The 21,288-nt window shown below is 43.0% G+C and overlaps 1 protein-coding gene and 1 long non-coding RNA gene across 20 annotated transcripts in view; one reads left to right on the top strand and one right to left on the bottom strand.

Moving 5' to 3' along the window:
* Positions 1 to 9,533, bottom strand: part of LOC110527864 (band 4.1-like protein 1) — a 108,802-nt gene extending 99,269 nt beyond the window's left edge. For 12 of the 17 annotated variants that reach the window (XM_021609428.3, XM_090240919.1, XM_021609435.3 and 9 more), the window contains exon 1: positions 9,399 to 9,526. The gene's annotated coding sequence lies outside the window, so the exon portion shown is untranslated. Of the gene's footprint in view, positions 1 to 9,398 lie in introns of all 17 variants that reach the window. The other 5 variants (XM_090240917.1, XM_090240927.1, XM_090240929.1 and 2 more) reach the window with 3 other exon arrangements.
* The window catches only part of LOC149982539 (uncharacterized), a 97,597-nt gene that overhangs the window by 74,448 nt on the left and 1,861 nt on the right, over positions 1 to 21,288 (top strand). The window contains exon 1 of one of the 3 annotated variants that reach the window (XR_016497250.1): positions 9,422 to 9,535. The exons of 1 other annotated variant lie outside the window; for it this stretch is intronic. This is a non-coding gene — a long non-coding RNA (uncharacterized LOC149982539). Of the gene's footprint in view, positions 1 to 9,421; positions 9,536 to 21,038; positions 21,236 to 21,288 lie in introns of those variants that run through there. One more of the 3 variants, XR_016497248.1, reaches the window with a different exon arrangement.

The raw sequence follows: 21,288 nt of genomic DNA, 5'->3' as shown, positions 1-21,288 counted from the left end.
CTGACCAGGGAAGTTAGCACTGGGAAGTGAGTGAAAACAAAGACATGTTTTTTTTCCTGATGTGATGTCGCCCCTGTCCAGCCGGTCTGCTCTGCAATATCCAGTTTGATGGTAGTACTTTATGCAGCACTAACTGTGCATAGATCATGGGAACTCGCCATCATCAAAACATAAAAACAAACGTGGCACGAATCGAATATCCCAGTTCACATGAGCACTGATTAAACTTTCTCATTTAATCTCCTGACAGGCTAATTACGATCTCTGATGTTTATTACAGTGGAGAGTTTAAGCGTCGCTGACGTCATGGACAGACAATAGGAAAAACACATTCTTCAGTGAAGTTTTTTTTTACATTTGATTTAACTAGGCAAGTCAGTTAAGAACAAATTCTTGTTTACAATGATGGCCTAGGAACAGTGGGTTAACGGCCTTGTTCAGGGGCAGAACGACAGATTTGAACCTTGTCAGCTCAGGGGTTCGATCTAGCAACCTTTCGGTTATTGGCCCAACACTCTAACCACTAGGCTACCCGCCAACATCACTGGCTGCATAGAGCTACAGACAGCTACACAACTCCTCCACCAATAAACATTACTGAATCCCTGAGATACTGGATGGCTGTAAGATACAGTAGCACAAAGAGAAGAGCACACCCCCGCTGTCTGAGCTGGGGTGAAAGACAATGAGGCATGAAGCATGCACATGTAATCACCATCCCACTTGATCAGAGAGACATGACTCATCCCTGAAAAAGGAGGGGAGATTTCTTTAGAGAGAGTGGGGGGGAGGCAGGTATGTAAGAAAAAAAGAGAGAGAAATTCATCCCAGTCTCAGAACCTGCTGACTCACTGCAATCAGCAGGAGCACAGAGAGCTTCTGCAGCTCTGGAGAACAGACTGGATGCTCCACTCCCTCTCTGGGCTGGCTCTGCCTCCCCTTCAGAAGGACAAAGTGACACTTCCCATCACACGCCACGAGCTATGATGGCAAGCTGGAAATAAAAGACAGGACTAAAACCGTCTTAAGGAAATGAAATAGCAGCTCCCTAGGATTTACAGTAGCAGAACACCCATCTCATCAGAACAGAGACTGATGCGAGAGAGGGGCCAGTGAATCAGTACGTTAAAAAAAATTATGATACAGACAGTAGTAGGAGGTGAAGGGACAACACTGAGGGAATGAGAGAAAGAGACATGATGCTAGAGAGAACACATAGAGAGGAGAGACAGCTCATTGCCCAGCAGTCATTAGAAACGTCAACAACACACGGGCTGTCTAGCCCATTGAAAAGAGACATCCATTGACTTCCTATGGCAAGACAATACCCATTGTCCCCAGCGGTCAGAGACAGCAAATAGTCCTATGGTTCTCCTTAAAACCTGTGATGGCAGCGCTTCAGTAATCAACACGGTTTTGAGGATTCAATAAGATACATCATCTCAATTACTGCAGTCTAGGAGTGGTACACAAATAAAACATTGCACTAATATTGCATTCAAAATTCAGCCATCGACTGTGTTTGTCAACAGTCTGACCACGAGGGAACGCAACCCTCCATGCGTTAAATCAAGGGAGTTACTCTGTTACGGTGTAATTCGACTTTGAAAAGACTGCAATGATTCCACTACACCTCTTGTAAGGCCTAATTCAATCCCAGAGCATGAATAGACATTCAACTCACCCTGGCCAGTTCCACGCCATGGTATTATGGAAACATTTTCCTTGTCCTTTTTTAAAGGCATCATTGTTTCCTCACTAATGAGATTACAATCCTTTCATCTGCTTTTCAGGTCTCTATTTGCTCAGACTTATACTTTGCTTACCGTTCGTTGCAGGTGTGTCTTATCCTGTACACTGTATCGCTCATTTCAAACGGGTGTTTTACAGGTAGCTCTCAAAACATCAACTATCAATCAGTGTAATATCCTTCCACATCCCTCACAATTTAAAAACATTATGTCACCCACTCCCACAAGACAAAAGCACGTGATCACTCCTCAGAAACGCCACACTTTACAACAACGACATGAATGGCACTATCCAGAACAGACCTTACCATCCTAACCTCAGAGAGCAGCGTGAAGCAAAGTCTCCTCTTCTGTCTATGTGTGTTCTCAGTAGTACAGTGTCTCTGACCAAGCCTGTGGCTCGTCTCTGTGACTCCCTCCGACTCGTCCCTGCACCGCTGCATGAGACGTGACCAGATTCACCCAGCTACAACACGGAGCCAGGGAACATTCCACAGGGCCAGCAGCAATGACAGCTCAGTGGAGACACGGACTAAAGCATACACTCTGTCCTCAACACACGCCGCACTGTAAAGCCCACATACTAATGTCTGTGTACATATGTCCTCTGGTTTGGCACTGTAATAAATGAATAATGATACAAGCAAGATAATGTACTTCTATTTTCTAACGATGACGGCAGCATGTTGTAACGTGGTAATGAGTAGTAGGATCAGCCTATGAGGTTAACATGGGGTACAGGGGCTGGTTGTCTCCAGGTAAAGACTGAGCAGAGCGAGGAGCACTGCCTCTGTGCCTCAGACCCAGTGGATGCTTCATACTTCCTCATTTGAATTGCAAATCAGGGAAAATCAAAACAATATGTTGTTGGTCACATGCATCAGGTGGAATACCGTGGAATACTTGCTCACGAGCCTTTTCCAATGATGCCAAGTTTTTAAAAAATAAAAAAAACTATGAATAAAGCAATATACAGAGTACCATATCACTGTGCAGGGGTATGAGGAATTTGAGGTAGATATGTACATAAAAAGCAGGGTAAAGTGACTAGGCATCAGGATAGATAATAAAAATAGTCAAATAAAGGACAGATTAGGAGCATATGATGTGTGTGTGTGCGTATGTAGTGTATGTGAATGTGTTTGGGATTTCTGTGAGTGTCAGTGTAGTGAGTGTGAGTGTATATATAGTCTTGAGAATGTGCATAGAGTCAGTGCAACTAACTATTTAGCAGTCTTGTGGTTATTTAGCAGTCTTATGGCTTGGGGGTAGAATCTGTCTGAGCAGATGCTCAGGCACTATTTGCTGGACAGTAGTAGAGTGAACAGTCTATGGCTTGGGTGGCTTAAATCAGCATGCTGTGATCTGAAATTCCAGCCTCAAGCATATAACAAACACAGACACATACACTACGACCAACTCATGTATCTACATGACCCCAGAGTGAGACAGATGTGCCACACGTTTACCATAGAGACATACAAAAGCGTAGAGACAGACACAGACAGAGAAAGAGCTGTCAGGGGAGTGATATGATGTGATATCATGCCAGCAGTTCTCTTTCATCCAAGTCTCTCAGTACACTGACAAAAAGTGTTCATAAATGCCTATTCCCCATCTCGTAAGGTTCCTTGGAGAACTCTTGCCTTTACATTGTAAATAGTTAAATGAACACTCAGTGGTGTGTAAGAACTCCAGCGTTGGTGTTAATAACCAGAGTTGAACCAAAACCACACCCACCAATATCATATTTCCCAGCATGCTCTATTGCAGGTTGATTTTTAGAATTGTTTGTTTCAATATCTACTTTCTTGCATGTACATTGATTGATTGAGTCATCTTATGCTACTCAAATATAAATAATACATTTTCCTAAACTAATCCAATCTGTTAATTGGACTTATTGCACCTGTTACTGAAATGGTTGTTCCAATTTAGATGTTTAAGGCAGTCTCATATCTTGGTCTTCCCAACCCTGGCAGTCATTCTGAATGCAGGTTGCAGGTGAGTAAAAATTTGAAAAAAATTGGATAATCCCCACTCCGGCTAGATTCCAACAGGAATTAGACATCACTTTGCAAACCAGCATAATATGACTAGCAGGCTGTAAAATATGAGTTTCAGACTAACTGTATTAGGATAAAACTAGGCTTGTGTTAAGAAATAGGCCTTATGAAATATGTATTGTCTTAAAGAATGTAATTTAATGACAACATATTCTCTTAGGATCTCATTTGGAGAAGGCCACAAGACTGAAAATGAATGAATGCAACAACCATGTCCTCTGTCACTAGCAAACACAGTCGTGGGTGGTACTGGTAAATCTAAAATTCACTTAAAATCCACCCTGGGAAATATGCAAATAAGGCTTAAAACTCTACAGCAGGGCTATTTAATTCCGGTCCTGGCGGGCCGAAACATTTATGGTTTGGGATTTTTGTATGGTTCCTCAAAGAATCATCCCCATTTATCATTTTTCAGAGACCCTAAAAGGGTTCCGCTATGGCTTTGCTCTAAAGAAGCTTATTTGGTTCCAAATTGCACTTTTATTTTGAAGAGTGTAGGCAGGCAAGTGATGCTCTGGGCAAGGGAGATCTAAACTGTTCACAGGAGTGTTCCAGGCCTAATGTTAACAAAGCTACTGTCTGACAGCTCTACCCAGTAAGGCTGCTGACTCGGACTGTGTAGGCTGCAAGAAAGACAGCGCTGACTAAGAGAGAATGATTTAACGAATACAAACCAACTATAAAAACAAGCTGGGGTGGAAGAAACTGCTGAAAGAACAAGATGCAAACCAGCATAATATGTATCAGATCTATGTATCAGATGAAGAAATAGAGGTCTACTTAGTAATGATTTGAGCATAAATGTCTGAAGAGGTTGGATCTAAGCGTCTACACATACTACAATATAAACTGGTGTACTTGTCACGTCTCCACAGCTACCTCCAGACGTTGTGCCCGACACTCGCCCTACAGTTGCCCCCCCCCCCCCTCTAAGCAGCAGAGCAGTGTAAACAGAATTGTCTTGTTGAGCCAACACTATTACAGTAAAAATTGTAATAGCATAGCAATGTTTTTTTAAACAGATGTTTTTTTTTAATAAGGAAAATGTCTGCACATTGAGACTTTTGAGGTGTTAGCTGTCTATTGTCAGTCAATTCACTGTGTACGGACGAGAAAATAAACTCTTTAATTGTCTGCACATGCTTCTGGTTGTTGCATTATTCAAGAGTGTAATATGGGTTGGTTGCATTATTCAATATTGTAATATGTTTTAGAAGAAAAAGTAGCTTGAATTGTTAAATAGTTTGTGCTTGCTGGCTAGCGGCGACTGATATATGGTCAATTTGAGTTTGCTGACCAAGAATGACGTGTTGCCAGTCACAACGAAAGGAAACACATGGATGTAATGTGAAATGAAAAGTAGAAATCGCTTTTGCCACTCTGCTCCTCTGACTCTCCTTCGTCTCTCGTAGTAGGAATAGGGCCTAATAGAGCATTTCTATCATAGCCTCGTTCCAGTTTTCAGACCCAAACAAAAAGAGGATTATGTCCTGTGGCTAAACATCAGTGACTTCACCAGCACGTGCTGGATAGCTGATTGAATCAACAGATTAAATATTTACCACATGTATTTTACGCAAGGAAGATGGTCATTTGATAAGGCTTTTGGTAAGCATTCCTCACATAGCTAGATCACAGGAAGGCAATTGACACAAGTTATTTCATTATATACATGGCTTAATTTAGCCGGGTTCGGTGAATTAAATGGCTACTTTGTTGTTAATGTTGCAGCGTCATTAATCCAATCTAATAACAACAAAATATCCATCCTGTGCCAAGTTCAAATTCAAGTGGAGAGTAGACAACAGCTATTCAAATCAACATTCCATTCAGTCGAAAACGAAACAACTTGAAAGCTTTCCAAAGTAAACGCCTCCATAAAAATAAGAATTCCAGTAGCAAGCTGTTCACCTTAATGTGCCACAGTCAGATACTGTATGAGGCATGACAAATGTTAACAGTAATGCAGAATACAGCCCTATGAAGAGTACCGTAGAGCTCCATGAAGAGGTCAATTGTCCACTGAAGACAACCCCCCCCCCCCCCCCCCACTGAGTGTACAAAACATTAAGAACACCTTCCTAATATTGAGTTGCACTACTCCCCATTTTGCCCTCAGAACAGCCTAAATTCGTCAGGGCATGGATTCTACAAGGTGTCGAAATCGTTCCACAGGAATGCTGGCCTATGTTGACTCCAATGCTTCCCACAGTTGTGTGAAGTTGGCTAGATGTCCTTTGGGTGGTGGACCATTCTTGATGCACACAGGAAACTGAGCATGAAAAACCCAGCAATGTTTCAGTTCTTGACACAAACCAGTGCGCCTGGCACCTACTACCATACCCCATTCAAAGGGAACTTTGAATAGCACACATACACAATCCATGTCTCAATTGTCTCAAAGCTTTAAAAATCCTTCTTCAACCTGTCTCCTCCCCTTCATCTACACTGACTGAAGTGGATTTAACAAGTGACATCAATAAGGGACCGTAGCTTTCACCTGGATTTACCTGGTCAGTCTGTCACGGAAAGAGCAGGTGTTCTTAATGTTTTGTACACGCATTGTAGTTGGTGTTGGTTAAATACACTGAAGAGATGTTTGCCTTTTATGAGAACCTAAAGTTGTTACATTTTTATTGAAGCATCTGATCTGAAAAAAGCCTGGGATTTCCCGAAAAACATTGTAGCACTAAGATCTTCTTAATTCCATTGAAACTAAATGAACGAAAGATGATCTTAGAGCCACAACGCTTTTGGGAAACCCTGTCCAGATCTTATGTATTTGCTGTCAAGGAAACCAGAAAGGCATCAGAAGCATGATGGTCAGGGGTGAGACCACCACCATACATGGACCAGTCTGAGCACGCAGCAGAGCCTGCTCTAGTCTTCTGAATGATATATTTCATTTAACTTCTGCCAGATGCTTCCACTGTACTCCCTCACAGTGAGGTACAGTGGGGCAAAAAAAAGTATTTAGTCAGCCACCAATTGTGCAAGTTCTCCCACTTAAAAAGATGCACAATTGGTGGCTGACTAAATACTTTTTTGCCCCACTGTATCTGTAGGTGTCACGGATCCTCCCCCCGGTACTGCTGCTCATTCTGTTCACCAGTTCCGGAGGTCTACGTCACCGGCTTTCTCGGCTTCACTGAAAGGGACTCATTATCATCAACCCTGGACTGTCTTGTCTGATTACACACCCCTGGTTCACATTTCCCCTGATTAGTATGTTATATATGTTCCCACTGTCTTTGTCGGTTATTGTTCCCATGTCCGTTGGTGGTGTGAGTACCTATGCATTGGTGCAGCTGTTATGCTGCCTGCTATATATAGTGTGTATTACGGGTGTCGTTCATCGATGGTTTACCCTCGCTCTTTTGTTTGGGTACAGCTCAGTGTTTTTGTATACGTGCTTGTTTTAGGTGTATTAAAAACCCCTATTGTGTATTCCTGTGCCTGTCTCCAAAATCCTTTATACCAGTGTGACAGTAGGAATACCTTCTTTGGTGTGATTATCTGGACAAAGGCCACAACAATCAGTGATTAGGTATTGGTGATGGGCTGTCAGTCACTCAATATTCTGTCCACAGTTCATACAAATGCCTTTGAGAAACGTCAAACACTGAGTCATTTTAGAAATGCCTGACTGAACATGCACCCCTGGCGGTGTTTGGGTGTTTCAGAGAGGGTGTGAAATGGGACTGTGTTTGCCGTTTGGATCGGTGTCTCAACATGTTATGCATACGTGTGTATATGTGTGTGTGTGTGTGCGTGTGTGCGTGCGTGCGTGCGTGTGTGTGCATAAGCATCAGTCAGGTGGAGTGTGTGTGTGTGTGTGTGTGTGTGTGTGTGTGTGTGTGTGTGTGTGTGTGTGTGTGTGCGTGCGTGCGTGCGTGCGTGCGTGCGTGCGTGCATAAGCATCAGTCAGGTGGAGTGTGTGTGCACTGTGTGAGATGGGCGTGTCTGGGGAAAATCAGGCAAGTGGATTGTGCTAACTTTGAGTTGGGTAGAAGATCCAATTTGCCTTGACAGCAGGACTGAGACAAATTAAAGCCCATGGACGAAAACAAATCGATATATTGCAGTCACGAGAGATGGTGTGAATTAACATTGGTTACAAGCAGCAATACTCAAGCCAAGTAAGACTGACAATTGTCAACCAGAGACATACTATGAGATAGCTGCGCAGGGCTGAAATGAACAGAAACAACAACAAAAACTATACAGCATCTCCCATGGAGGTGAACATGAAGGTGAGTGGGAGTGAGAGTCTGCTAGTTTTAAGAGTGAGTGGGATTCAAGCCATCATCACACTGTTACGCAGGCTTAACAAAGGGATGCAGAGGTGAGGCATTTGACTGGATATGGATTGTAATGCCTGGTGAAACTGGTATGATAAAAGGTGAAAGCACTTTGTGAGCAATTGCATGCCAGCATACCCGGCAATGTATTCAACATAAGTGCTCAAGGATTGACTGTGTAATCAGCTATCTAAATTCACTCCGCTACATGGGCCTTAGACAAGATGCCACCCACCTGAGTGGTCATATAACAGAACATACCATAATAGAATAGAAGGTGCTCTCTTCTGTCCTCTGCACGGCAACCATCCCCAGGAGGCTAACACAGCCTTGGGCTTAACAGGCAGTCACCCCAAGGCTACCCTCACTTCACGACACCACACGGTTCCTGTGATACTAATAACATGTGTATGATGACAACTTTTTATTCTCAATACTGGGAACTCCCTTCTCCCTTTAAGATACGTTACATCTAATGGAGTAATTCTTCATTATTTGTGTAGGTATACTGGCTCTTTATGACATCGTGGCTAGATGACTATCATGAAGAGTAGGCTAGGTTTGTTATTAATTCTGTCAGGAGTTAGGGCGGGGGCTGTCAGGCGAATAGCCGCGTCATTGACGCTACAAGTAGTGCCTCTGGAGCCATAGGACGCGCCATGGAAATGAAACGTTTATTTCCTATCACCTCATGCCACACATCGCCTTCACACAATTTCCTGTGTGCGCATATGGGATGTTATGATGATGAGGCTATGGGCATGTTCCACCAAACATATTCCGAATCATATTCGCTTTATACTCGAGGAGCATAAATTAAACCGTATGGAATGGAATTATTGCAGAATAACCAAGCATTGACATGGTCTCCCTTACTAAATGTAAAATAGTGAAAGACATTTCGGTCTAGTGTGTCTTTCACATGGAATACCATTGCACAACATGATTGTAGCCAATCCCACTAAATAGTGCGGTATGGCTACATCAAGAAGAAGAAGAAAAATCACTAAGTAACGGAATCCAGCATAGCCCACAAATGGCCTTATAGCCTACCAACATTTTATATTTAAAAAACGAGGCATAAGTACATTTTTGGACGTGTGTGTTGTGGACAGCGTTAGCCGGAGCAACAATAGTGGATTATTTTTGTGCATGCATCTGCAACAATTTATTTAGAAGTAAGATATTGTAGCGTAATAAACTATTCCCTATGATGACATGGAAGTACCGCATGTAGGCTTTGAAATGTAAATAATACAATGCAAAATGTTGCTACCTACCTTTCCGTCAAACTCACATCCAGGTGTGGACCATTGACGTTGCGCACCGCGGGCAAATCAATCCAATACTGCCTCCGCCCCGTCGTTATTCCCTGCTTTAAGGGGAACAGCAGTATGAGGGAGTGAGCGAGCTTCGAGTGAGTATGAGGAAGAGAAGGAGAGTGAAAGAGGGAGGGACAGAGGCTGTGTGGTAGAGAAAGACGCGCAAGTCTCGGGATCCCAGTAACCAGCGGGAGCTTGCTTTTCCCCCACGCAGAGAACGGCCTTCACTTCTTTGGCACTGCAATGACTTTGATTTATATCATCATTGTCATAACACAAACCCCTATTCAGGTAGTGTAGAATATGCGACGAAACAGTTTATTTTGCATATAGAAGACTATAACAGGCATAGTGAAATTGGTCCATCAATTCAGGGCCTTTTCTTTATGAATGGTTTATACATGCGACATAGATTACCACCTGTGTAAACTATGGTAGGACTACTTAGTGAGAACATGCATTTATAGTTTTCCTACTTGGTTAAACAATAACCCTATCATGTTCTAATTGTTTAAAAAAAGGCAAATAAAATGGTTTGTTCTGTAGGCCTATTAGGGGTTACACGTTAGTGGTGCGCGACTCGGCTGTTTGCTCAACCGCGCCCGCCCGCAATTGCTAATAACCCAACCCTAACCCGTTAGTATAGAAAATTAGCTGTAGGCTACAATCAAAGACAGCAGAACGATTTTTAACAGTGGGTGCAGGTTTTTTTGTTGTTGCCTGATTTCTGCTTATAATTTCCGAGGCTATTTGTTAGTCAATTTGTCTATAATTGATTACATGCAGCTTCTCTTCTGTCATTATATGGTGCCCTACAAGACAAAATAAACCAGAATAATGTCATAAATCTAGTTGACATCTGTAACGTTCTCTCTCTGTCATCTGCATTGCCAGGACTTTAGGGACTGGGGAGAAAATGCAATAACAAAAAAACAGAAAAGATTTTCTGTTCAAAATTTCCAAGTCACATAAATTTGATGGTTGTAAGAAAATAGAAAGCTGTGAAAACAACAAAACAGGTTTCTGATAAGATTTCAACAGAAGGTGTCTAACATCATTTGCATTTTCTCAAGATGCTGAAATAAATCATTTCTCCACTCCTGTTCCCAAGTGAACATTTGGCATATCCTTTTACTGCAAGAAATGCTTAATTTTGCAGGAGTTAAGATTAAGGCTGTTAGAGAGGTTATAGACCTGCAGTCAGTGTTTAGATTTCAGTTTACATTTTAACCCATCTGAACAGTAGGCATTTAAAACATTTCAAGGATGATCAATGGAAACAGGATGCACCTGAGCTCAATTTCGAGTCTCATAGCAAAGGGTTTGAATACAGTTCCCTTAATGTGCCATAGGCCTATTTAATGTCCCCCTTTTGTGACTGTCGAATTTGTATAGAGCCTCAATCACCACACATCCAGTGCATTTGGAAAGTATTCAGACCCCTTAACTTGTTGCATATTTTGTTACATTACAGACCTATTCTAAACTGGATTAAATTGTTAATTTTCCTCATCAATCTACACGCAATACCCCACAATGACAAAGCAAAAACAGGTTTTTAGACATTTTTGCAAATGTATAAAAAATACATTGAAATATTACACTTACATAAGACCCTTTACTCAGTACTTTGTTGAAGCACCTTTGGCAGCGATTACAGTCTCAAGGTTTCTTGGGTATGACTGCAAGCTTGACAAACCTGTATTTGGGGAGTTTCTCAAATTCTTCTCTGCAGATCCTCTCAAGCTCTGTCAGGTTGGGCAGCTATTTTCAGATCTCTCCAGAGATGTTAGATAGGGTTCAAGTCCGGGATCTGGCTGGGCCACTCAAGGTCATTCAGAGACTTGTCCCGAAGCCACTCCTGCATTGTCTTGCCTGTGTGCTTAGGGTCATTGTCCTGTTGGAAGGTGAACATTCGCTCGAGTCTGAGGTCCTGAGTGCTCTGGAGCAGGTTCTCGTCAAGGATCTCTCTGTACTTTGCTCTGTTCATCTTTCCCTCTATCCTGACTAGTCTCCCAGCCCTTGATGCTGAAAACATCTCCACAGCATTATGCTGCCACCACCATGCTTCACCTTAGGGATGGTGCCAGGTTTCCTCCAGACGTGACGCTTGGCATTCAGGCCAAAGAGTTCGATCTTTGTTTCATCAGACCAGAGAATCTTGTTTCTCATGGTCAGAGTTCTTTAGGTGCCTTTTGGCAAACTCCAAGCAGGCTGTCGTGCCTTTTACCTAGGAGTGGCTTCCGTCTGGCCTGATTGGTGGAGTGCTGCACTGTGTTCTTGGGGACCTTCAATGTTGCAGAAATGGTTTGGTACCCTTCCCCAGATCTGTGCCCCGACACCATCCTGTCTCGGAGCTCTACGGACAATTCCCTCAATCTTGTCTCTTGGTTTTTGCTCTGACATGCATTGTCAACTGTGGGACCTTATTTAGTCAGGTGTGTGACTTTATAAATCATATCCAATCAATTGAATTTACCACAAGTGGACTCTGTAAAACATTTCAAGGATGATCAATGGAAACAGGATGCAACTGAGCTCAATTTCGAGTCTCATAGCAAAGGGTTTGAATACTTTTAAATTTTTCTTGAACCTTTATTTAACTAGGCAAGTCAGTTAAGAAGAAATTCTTCATTACAATGATGGCCTACCCCGGCCAAACCCAGACTACGCTGGGCCAATTGCGCACCGCCCTATGGGACTCCCAATCACATCCGGATGTTATACAGCCTGGAATCAAACCAGGGACTGTAGTGACACCATTTGCACTGAGACGGTGTGCCTTAGACCACTACGCCAAATAGGTATTTCAGTTGTTTTTTAAAATAAATCTGCTAACATTTGTAAAAACCTGTTTTTGCTTTGTCATTATGGGGTATTGTGTTGATTGATGAGGGGGGAGGAAATTATTGAATCCATTTTAGAATAAGGCTATAACATAACAACGTTTGTAAAAAGTCAAATACTTTCCGAATGCGCTGCTATCATCCTCTTTACAACTTCACCAAATCTTTCCCAAGCGTTACTTTTCTGTCCCTCCCTTCTCTTCATTTTCAACTCTCCATTTCACAGCTTTTGTCTTATTGAATTCAACTCTGGCATTGTCCCTTTTGCCTCTGTGGATTGAGGTTAACTTTTTCTGCCCGTTCTCAAAAGCATTTGTTGATTGGCGTGTAGGCTATATGGCGCGTGTACAGTTAGGCCCTCGAATGTAGGCTTATGCACTATTCCCAGATAGCCTAAAATAATTAAATAAAAACTTCAATATACCCTACAGATATACATTGCACAAGAATTATACATGTATGGATTTTTTTTAAGGTAGGCTATTAGTTACTCTTTATTCAACCTGCCCGCCACACACCCGCCTTTCATCCACACAATATTTTATGGCCCTAAACCTGTGCGCCCCTATTTCCACATGGATGGGGGTTATGAGGTGGCTCACTAGTAGACGTAACATAGTAAATGTAAATCTGTTTCCCTCCATTTAGTAGGATATGTTATGTATCGTATGGGATGTATTCGATTGTGGATGTCCATCATCTATTTTGTATGATATGTTCGAATTCCAATTTGTTGTGGCCAACGTTAGCTAGGGTGCTAGATGGCTAACGTTAACATTAGCTAGGTGGCTAACATTAGCTAGGCTAGGTGTTAAGGTTAGGTTAAAGGGTTGAGGTTAGGGGAAGGGGAAGGATTAGCTAACATGCTAAGTAGTTGCAATAGAAGTTGCAAAGTTGCTAATAAGCTAAAATGCTAAAGTTACCTGTGATGAGAGTCAAACACACAATCTTTGGGTTGCTAGACATTTGTGTTAGTAACAAAGTAGCTAAAAAGTAGTAAGTTGTTGCAAAGTTGCTAATCAGATAAAATGCTAAAGTTGTCTGATGAGATTTGAACATGCAAACTTTGGATTATTAGACGTTTGCATTATGTGCCGACCCAACCACCCTGACCAACCACCCTACTTTCATTTTTGCCTTAAGTAACCTTCTGTCTTACGTAACCATACCAAACATTACATATCATACTCATTTCAGTCTGCCGGATTTACGTTTACCATGTCTGTAAGACCAGGCTGGTCTATTGTTAGGCCTATCAAATCCACTGTATTGTAGGAAAATCCACTATTTCATGCCGTGCATGATGTTCTCATGTGGCGAAGCAGTAAAGATGAAAAAAGAGCAGACACTTACAGTAGACCTGTCGTAGCCTACTCACTGGTTTAGATAATTTCCTACTTTCCCCTCTTTCTCTGGGCTGTAGATAATGTAAATAATGATGTACTGCCTTCTTAGAAGCGCTGATCTATGCTTAGAACTCCCTTTGCCCCACAAACATTAATAAGCATGCGTCACTGAGTGTGTTTACCTTCAAACAGACCAGTACCACTGTGGAAAAGTACAGCGTCTCTCCACTCAGTGTAGCTGCGAGGGAGTACAGACACACTTGCCAGCCAGCAAGATGATGAAATCACTAGCTGTATACCACTGCACATCAATATGTATCAATATGTTAGGCATGTAGTCAGTGAGAGTCCTGTCACTCTCAACCTGTGATTTGGACCATCCATGTTTCAGATTAGCACTGTTTCTGTTGAACTATACAAGAGTATAAAGTCAGCACACAACTCCCATCCCCACTGCCTACACTTACGAAAACAGATTGCAGTCAGAGTGCAGTATAACTGCAGTACACTCAACACTGGGGCCCCACAAGGGTGCGTGCTCAGCCACCTCCTGTACACCCACGACTGCGTGCCCATGCACGCCTCCAACTCAATCATCAAGTTTGCAGACGACACAACAGTAGTGGGCTTGATTAACAACACCGATGAGACAGCCTACAGGGAGGAGGTGAGAGCACTCGGAGTGTGGTGTCAGGAAAACAACCTCTCACTCAATGTCAACAAAACAAAGGAGATGATCGTGGACTTCAGGAAACAGCAGAGGGAACAGCAGTGGAGAAGGTGGAAAGTTTTAAGTTCCTTGGCGTACACATCACAGACAAACTGAAATGGTCCACCCACACAGACAGTGTGGTGAAGAAGGTACAACAGCGCATCGGCAACTGCACCGCCCTCAACCGCAAGGCTCTCCAGAGGGTGGTGCAGTCTGCACAATGCATCACCAGGGGCAAACTACCTGCCCTCCATGACACCTACAGCACCCGATGTCATAGGAAGGCCAAAAAGATAATCAAGGACAACAACCACCCGAGCCACTGCCTGTTCACACCACTACCATCCAGAAGGCGAGGTCAGTACAGGTGCATCAAAGCTGGGACCGAGAGACTGAAAAACAGCTTCTATCTCAAGGCCATCAGACTGCTAAACCGCAATCTCCAACTCAGAGAAGCTGCCTACATTGAGACCCAATCACTGTCCACTTTAATAAATGGAACACCAGTCACTTTAAATAATGCCACTTTAATAATGTTTACATATTATACATTCCTCATATCACATGTATATACTGTATTTTATACCATCTGTTGCACCTTGCCTATGCTGCTCAGCCATCACTCATCCATATACTTATATGTACATATTCTCATTCACCCCTTTAGATTTGTGTGTATTAGGTAGTTGTTGGGGAATTGTTAGATTACTTGTTAGGTATTACTGCACTGTCGGAACTAGCACAAGCAATTCGCTACACTCATATTAACATCTGCTAATCATGTGTATGTAAACAACACAATTTGATTTCAACTACAGTTAGAGTGCAGTATAACTGCAGTATGATGCAAATACTGTCTCCAAAATAACACTTTGTTTTACTGCAGTAATTTTTCAGTGTAATTGTAGTTAGATTGCAGTATAACTGCAGTACACTGCAGTTATTCTGCAATTACTGTGTCCAAAATACCACAGTCGACTGCAGTTACTGCACTTTCAGAACGGCAATCTTCTTTGTAAGGGTAACATCTATAATGTGACCCTGCCTCCAGTGAAGGCGCTTGGGATTGAGTGGTGGCTGGCTACCACATAAATCACCAGGTTCTAAAATTCCAAAACAAAGACACGTTCAAGGAGACAACAGACCTCCCTCCGTTGAAGGAATTTGGTTTTGCCAGAGATGTACGTTATTGTCATTTTTCATCATGGCAAATCCCAATCAGCCTGCTATGAAGCACGACAGCAGGGTTGGGTTAAGGCTATGGTTTGGTACTCTGTATCAGAATTGTTTGGTCAAATTATGTAATAACAGAAAGCAGCCACTCTGCTGCTGCTAGCCTTAGTGGAGTGTTTTTAGAGTGCTCTTCAAAACCTTTGAAATCTTCCTATCCAGAGCTGCCACGCATTGTCTGTGAGACACACGCATTTGACCCTCTTTTCAAGCTTTCACGACACACCTCTTTATATATTACGCATTGAAAAGTACAGCGCGTTAACTTTTCAACTGTGCTCCAAATCATTCTGAAATAGTAGCATATGCGCCTGCAATTTAACATCACGAGCATAACCTCTATCATTGTCCTGTCTTGCCACTGCACTGTGAACGGTGACACATCAAAGTATATGATTGGTCTAGTTATGTAAGGGATCGAGGGAATTGGATGCAGATTTTAAAGAAACGCCCCTCGCGATTAAAGTGGAGTTGAATAGAGAGGGGGGAACATTCTCCGCTGAGTTTATACAACTGTAAAGAGTAGCACGGTAGCGATGTTTTATGTACAGTGTTGTCAAAATAATTAGGATGCTGTTACTCCCGTCCATAAATATATTGCAGAATGCAGCCTTTTGACAGCCTGTACTAAAGTCGATTTAATCCACAAAGGATCAAGGGGATTGGATGCATGTTTTATAGAAACGCCCCTTAAAACACTTGCATTTGTCCCCTTGTTTGGTGATTGGCGTTTAGGCTGTGACTACGAAAAGGCAGCAGACAGTATGTTTTAACAGGGTTTGGTAGGGTGACCTGATTTGTAACTAGATAATTTTGTCAAACAGATTGTGAACCCAAAAGTGTAAGTTTGATTCTAGAGAAGGGTACAATGAATATAACAATACTTTGGTTAGGGTGTTGGGTTGGATTTATGTCATCTTGTCTTCAGGGGATGTAGTTATCTGTTTACTTTATTCTGTCTGATCAGTGGATGATTCTCATACTTAACAATGGGCTCAAATATTGGGTGATTACTGTGCTTGTCAGCAAGAACACTGCTGTTATTCTCCAAACGTGTTTCATTATTCCACTTCTTCCCAACTGTAATCACGTATTTGAAAAATGATATGACAACTTGTGTCTTTGAAAATGAATTACATGAGGCTATGTATTTTTGCAGCCAGCATGGACAGTTTTGAATAAGTCATTCAAACAAGCATTAGATATAAAATGCTCCAGGAGTCAAATATAATTTAACATTTTAGTATTGTGCACATGCTAGGCAACTCATAAACACATATTTTGTCTATGTAGGGTAAGATGATGGCAAGGATCTTCGACTAGTAGGCATAAACCACCTGAATATTGATATTCATTTGATTTTTCTTGAAGGTTACCTACTGTATTTATTTATTTTGCTCCTTTTGCACCACAGTATCTCTACTTGCACATCCATCCTTTGCACATCTACCATTCCAGTGTTTAATTGCCATATTGTAATTACTTCGCCACCATGGCCTATTTATTGCCTTAACTCCCTTATTTGACCTTATTTGCACTCAATGTATATAGACTTTGATTTTTTTTTTCTACTGTATTATTGACTGTATGTTTTGTTCATTCCATGTGTAACTCTGTGTTGTTGTATGTGTCGAACTACTATGCTTTATCTTGGCCAGGTCGCAGTTGCAAATGAGAACTTGTTCTCAACTAGCTTACCTGGTTAAATAAAGGTGAAATAAAAATATATACATAAATAAGGTTGGTGATTTTTGAGAAATTAGAATACTGCACAATTAAATGCAGACCGTATTACCTCCCAAAAGAATTCTCTTCGGTTATAGTCACAGCCGTGTATATTTCCCCTGAAGCCGATACCACAACGGCCCTCAAAGAACTACACTGGACTTTATGCAAACTGGAAACCACATATCCTGCGGCAACATTCATTGTAGCTAGGGATTTTAACAAAGCAAATTTGAGGAAAATGCTACCAAAGTTTTACCAACACATTGACTGTAGTACTCGCGCTGGTAAAACATTGGACCACTGCTTCTCAACTTTTCAAAATGCCTACAAGGCCCTCCCCAGCCCTCCCTTTGGCAAATCTGATTACGACTTAATTTTGCTCCTCCCTTCCTATAGGCAGAAACTCAAACAGGAAGTACCCGTGCTAAGGTCTATTCAACACTGGTCTGACTAATTGGAAATCCATGCTTCAATATTGTTTTGATCACACGGACTGGGATATGTTCCAGGTAGCCTCTGAAAATAGCATCAACTAATACACGGATACGGTGACTGAGTTCATCAGGAAGTGTATAGGAGATGTTGTAACCACTGTGACTATTAAAACCTACCCAGTGGTTTGGGTTTCTCCAAAAACTGAAAACACGAACCAACGCATTTAACCATGGCAAGGTGACTGGGAATATGGCCAAATATAAACAATGTAGGTATTCCCTCCGTAAGGCAATCAAACAGGCAAAATGTCAGTACAGGGACAAAGTGGAGTCACAATTCAACGGCTCAGACACGAGACGTATGTGAGAGGGTCTACAGACAATCACGGACTACAAAGGGGAAACCAGCCATGCCACGGACAACAACGTCTTGCTTCCGGACAAGCTAAAGATCTTCTTTGCCCGCTTTGAGGATGCCACCGACACGACCTGCTACCAAGGATTGTGGGCTCTCCTTCTCTGTGGTTGACGTGAGTAAGACATTTAAGCGTGTTAACCCTCACAAGGCTGCCGGCCCAGCCGTCCTCAGAGCATGCGCAGAACAGGTGGCTGGAGTGTTTACCGACATATTCAATCTCTCCCTATCCCAGTCTGCTGTCCCCACTTGCTTTAAGATGTCCACCATTGTTCCTGTACCCAAGAAAGTAAAGGTAACTGAACTAAATGACTATTGCCCCGTAGCACTCACTTCTGTCATCATGAAGTGCTTTGAGAAGCTAGTTAAAGATCATATCACTTCCACTTTACCCGACACCGTAGACCCACTTCAATTTGCTTCCCACCCCAAAAGATCCAGACGATGCAATCTGCCCTATTCCATCTGGACAAGAGGAATACCTATGTAAGAATGATGTTCATTGACTATAGCTCAGCATTCAACATCATAGTACCCTCCAAGCTCATCATTAAGCTCAGGGCCCTGGGTCTGAGCCCCACCCTGTGCAACTGGGTCCTGGACTCCCTGACGGGCTGCCCCCCAAGTGGTGAAGGTAGGTAACAACACCTCCACTTCACAGATCCTCAAAAAAGTGGCCCAAAAGGGTGTGTGCTCAGCCCCCTCCTGTACTCCCTGTTCATGCATAACTGCGTGGCCACACGTGCCTCCAACTAAATCATCAAGTTTGCAGACGACACAACAGTAATAGGCCTGATTACCAACAATGACGAGACAGCCTACTGTGAGGAGGTGAGGGCCATGGGAGAGTTGCGCCAGGAAAATAACCTCTCATTCAACTTAAATAAACCAAAGGAGATGATTGTGGACTTCAGGAAACAACAGAGGGAGCACACCCCTATCCACATCGACGGGACCGCAGTGGAGAAGGTGGAAAGCTTCAAGATCCTCGGCACACACATCACTGACGATCTGAAATAGTCCAGCCACACAGACAGTGGTGTTGAAGGCGCAACAGCGCCTCTTCAACCTCAGGAGGCTGTCTTGGCCCCTAAAACCCTCACAAACTTTTACAGGTGCACAATTGAAAGCATCCTGTCTGGCTGTATCACCGCCTGGTATGGCAACTGCACTGCCCTCAACTGCAGGGCTCTCCAGAGGGTGGTGCGGTCTACACAACGCATCACCGGGGGCAAACTACCTGACCTCAACCACCGGCGCCACGGCCTGTTCACCCCGCTATCATCGAAAAGGCAAGGTTAGTACAGGTGCATCAAAGCTGGGACTGAGAGACTGAAAAATGGCGTCTATCTTAAGGCCATCAGACTGTAAAATAGCCATCACAAGCCGGCTCCCACCCTTTTATGCAACCTTGCACCTTAGAGGCTGCTGCCCTATATAAACTCAGCAAAAAAAGAAACGTCCCTTTTTCAGGACCATCTTTCAAAGATAATTCGTAAAAATCCAAATAACTTCACAGATCTTCATTGTAAAGGGTTTAAACACTGTTTCCCATGCTTGTTCAATGAACCATAAACAATTAATGAACATGCACCTGTGGAACGGTCGTTAAGACACTAACAGCTTACAGACAGTAGGCAATTAAGGTCACAGTTATGAAAACTTAGGACACTGAAGAGGCCTTTCTACTGACTCTGAAAAACACCAATAGAAAGATGCCCAGGGTCCCTGCTCATCTGCGTGAACGTGCCTTAGGCATGCTGCAAGGAGGCATAAGAACTGCAGATGTGGCCAGGGCAATAAATTGCAATGTCCGTACTGTGAGATGCCTAAAACAGTGTTACAGGGAGACAGGACGGACAGCTGATCATCCTCACAGTGGAAGACCACGTGTAACAACACCTGCACAGGATCGGTACATCCGAACATCACACCAGCGGGACAGGTACAGGATGGAAACATCAATGGCCCGAGTTACACCAGGAACTCACAATCTCTCCATCAGTGCTCAGACTGTCCGCGATAGGCTGAGAGAGGCTAGACTGAGGGCTTGTAGGCCTGTTGTAAGGCAAGTCCTCACCAGAAATCACTGGCAACAACGTTGCCTATGGGCACAAACCCATCATCGCTGAACCAAAGAGGACTGTCAAAAAGTGCTCTTCACTGATGAGTCGCGGTTTTGTCTCACCAGGGGAGATGGTCGGATTCGTTTTTATTGTCGAAGTAATGAGTGTTACACTGAGGCCTGTACTCTGGAGCGGGATCGATTTGGAGGTGGAGGGTCCGTCATGGTCTGGGGCGGTGTGTCACAGCATCAACGGACTGGGCTTGTTGTCATTGCAGGCAATCTCAACTCTGTGCGTTACAGGGAAGACATCCTCCTCCCTCATGTGGTACCCTTCCTGCAGGCTCATCCTGACATGACAATGCCACCAGTCATACTTCTCGTTCTGTGAGTGATTTCCTGCAAGACAGGAATGTCAGTGTTCTGCCATGTCCAGCGAAGAGCCCGGATCTCAATCCCATTGAGCACGTCTGGGACCTGTTAGATAGGAGGGTGAGGGCTAGGGTCATTCCCCCCTAGAAATGTCTGGGAACTTGCAGGTGCCTTGGTGGAAGAGTGGGGTAACATCTCACAGCAAGAACTGGCAAATCTGGTGCAGTCCATGAGGAGGAGATGCACTGAAGTACTTAATGCAGCTGGTGGCCACAACAGATGAATCCTACAGACGAAGAACCATATATGTGACATTTAAAAAAAAAGAGATATACATGAAAAATCATTATTGGACACCATTTTTCTATAGTGAACCGGTTTCACAAGCTTTCCACGCGCTAATTAACAATAATTTTAAATTTAAAGATAGGCTCTCGTGGAATAACCGTTTATGTGCACCACTCAGAATGGACGGACAAGCGCACAACCTTTCTGCTGCTGATGAAAATCGCAGAAATGTGGGAAAGAAACGTAAAACAAAACTAAAAGAATGGAAAGACAGGCAAAGGAAGATCTTACGGGATGCGGGGAAACCCTATACAAATCGTAAGGGTCAAGAAAAAACTGTGAAAAGCTGTCCAAAAGAGGTATGTGGAAGAACCGTATATCAAACAATCAAGCTAGCTAGCTATATAGTACA

The sequence above is a fragment of the Oncorhynchus mykiss genome, chromosome 7, assembly GCF_057628025.1.
Source record: "Oncorhynchus mykiss isolate SJ-2025 chromosome 7, ASM5762802v1, whole genome shotgun sequence".
In the NCBI taxonomy this organism is placed as follows: domain Eukaryota; kingdom Metazoa; phylum Chordata; class Actinopteri; order Salmoniformes; family Salmonidae; genus Oncorhynchus; species Oncorhynchus mykiss.
Note: the sequence above shows the minus strand (reverse complement) of the source record. Positions and strands in the feature narration are given on the sequence as shown.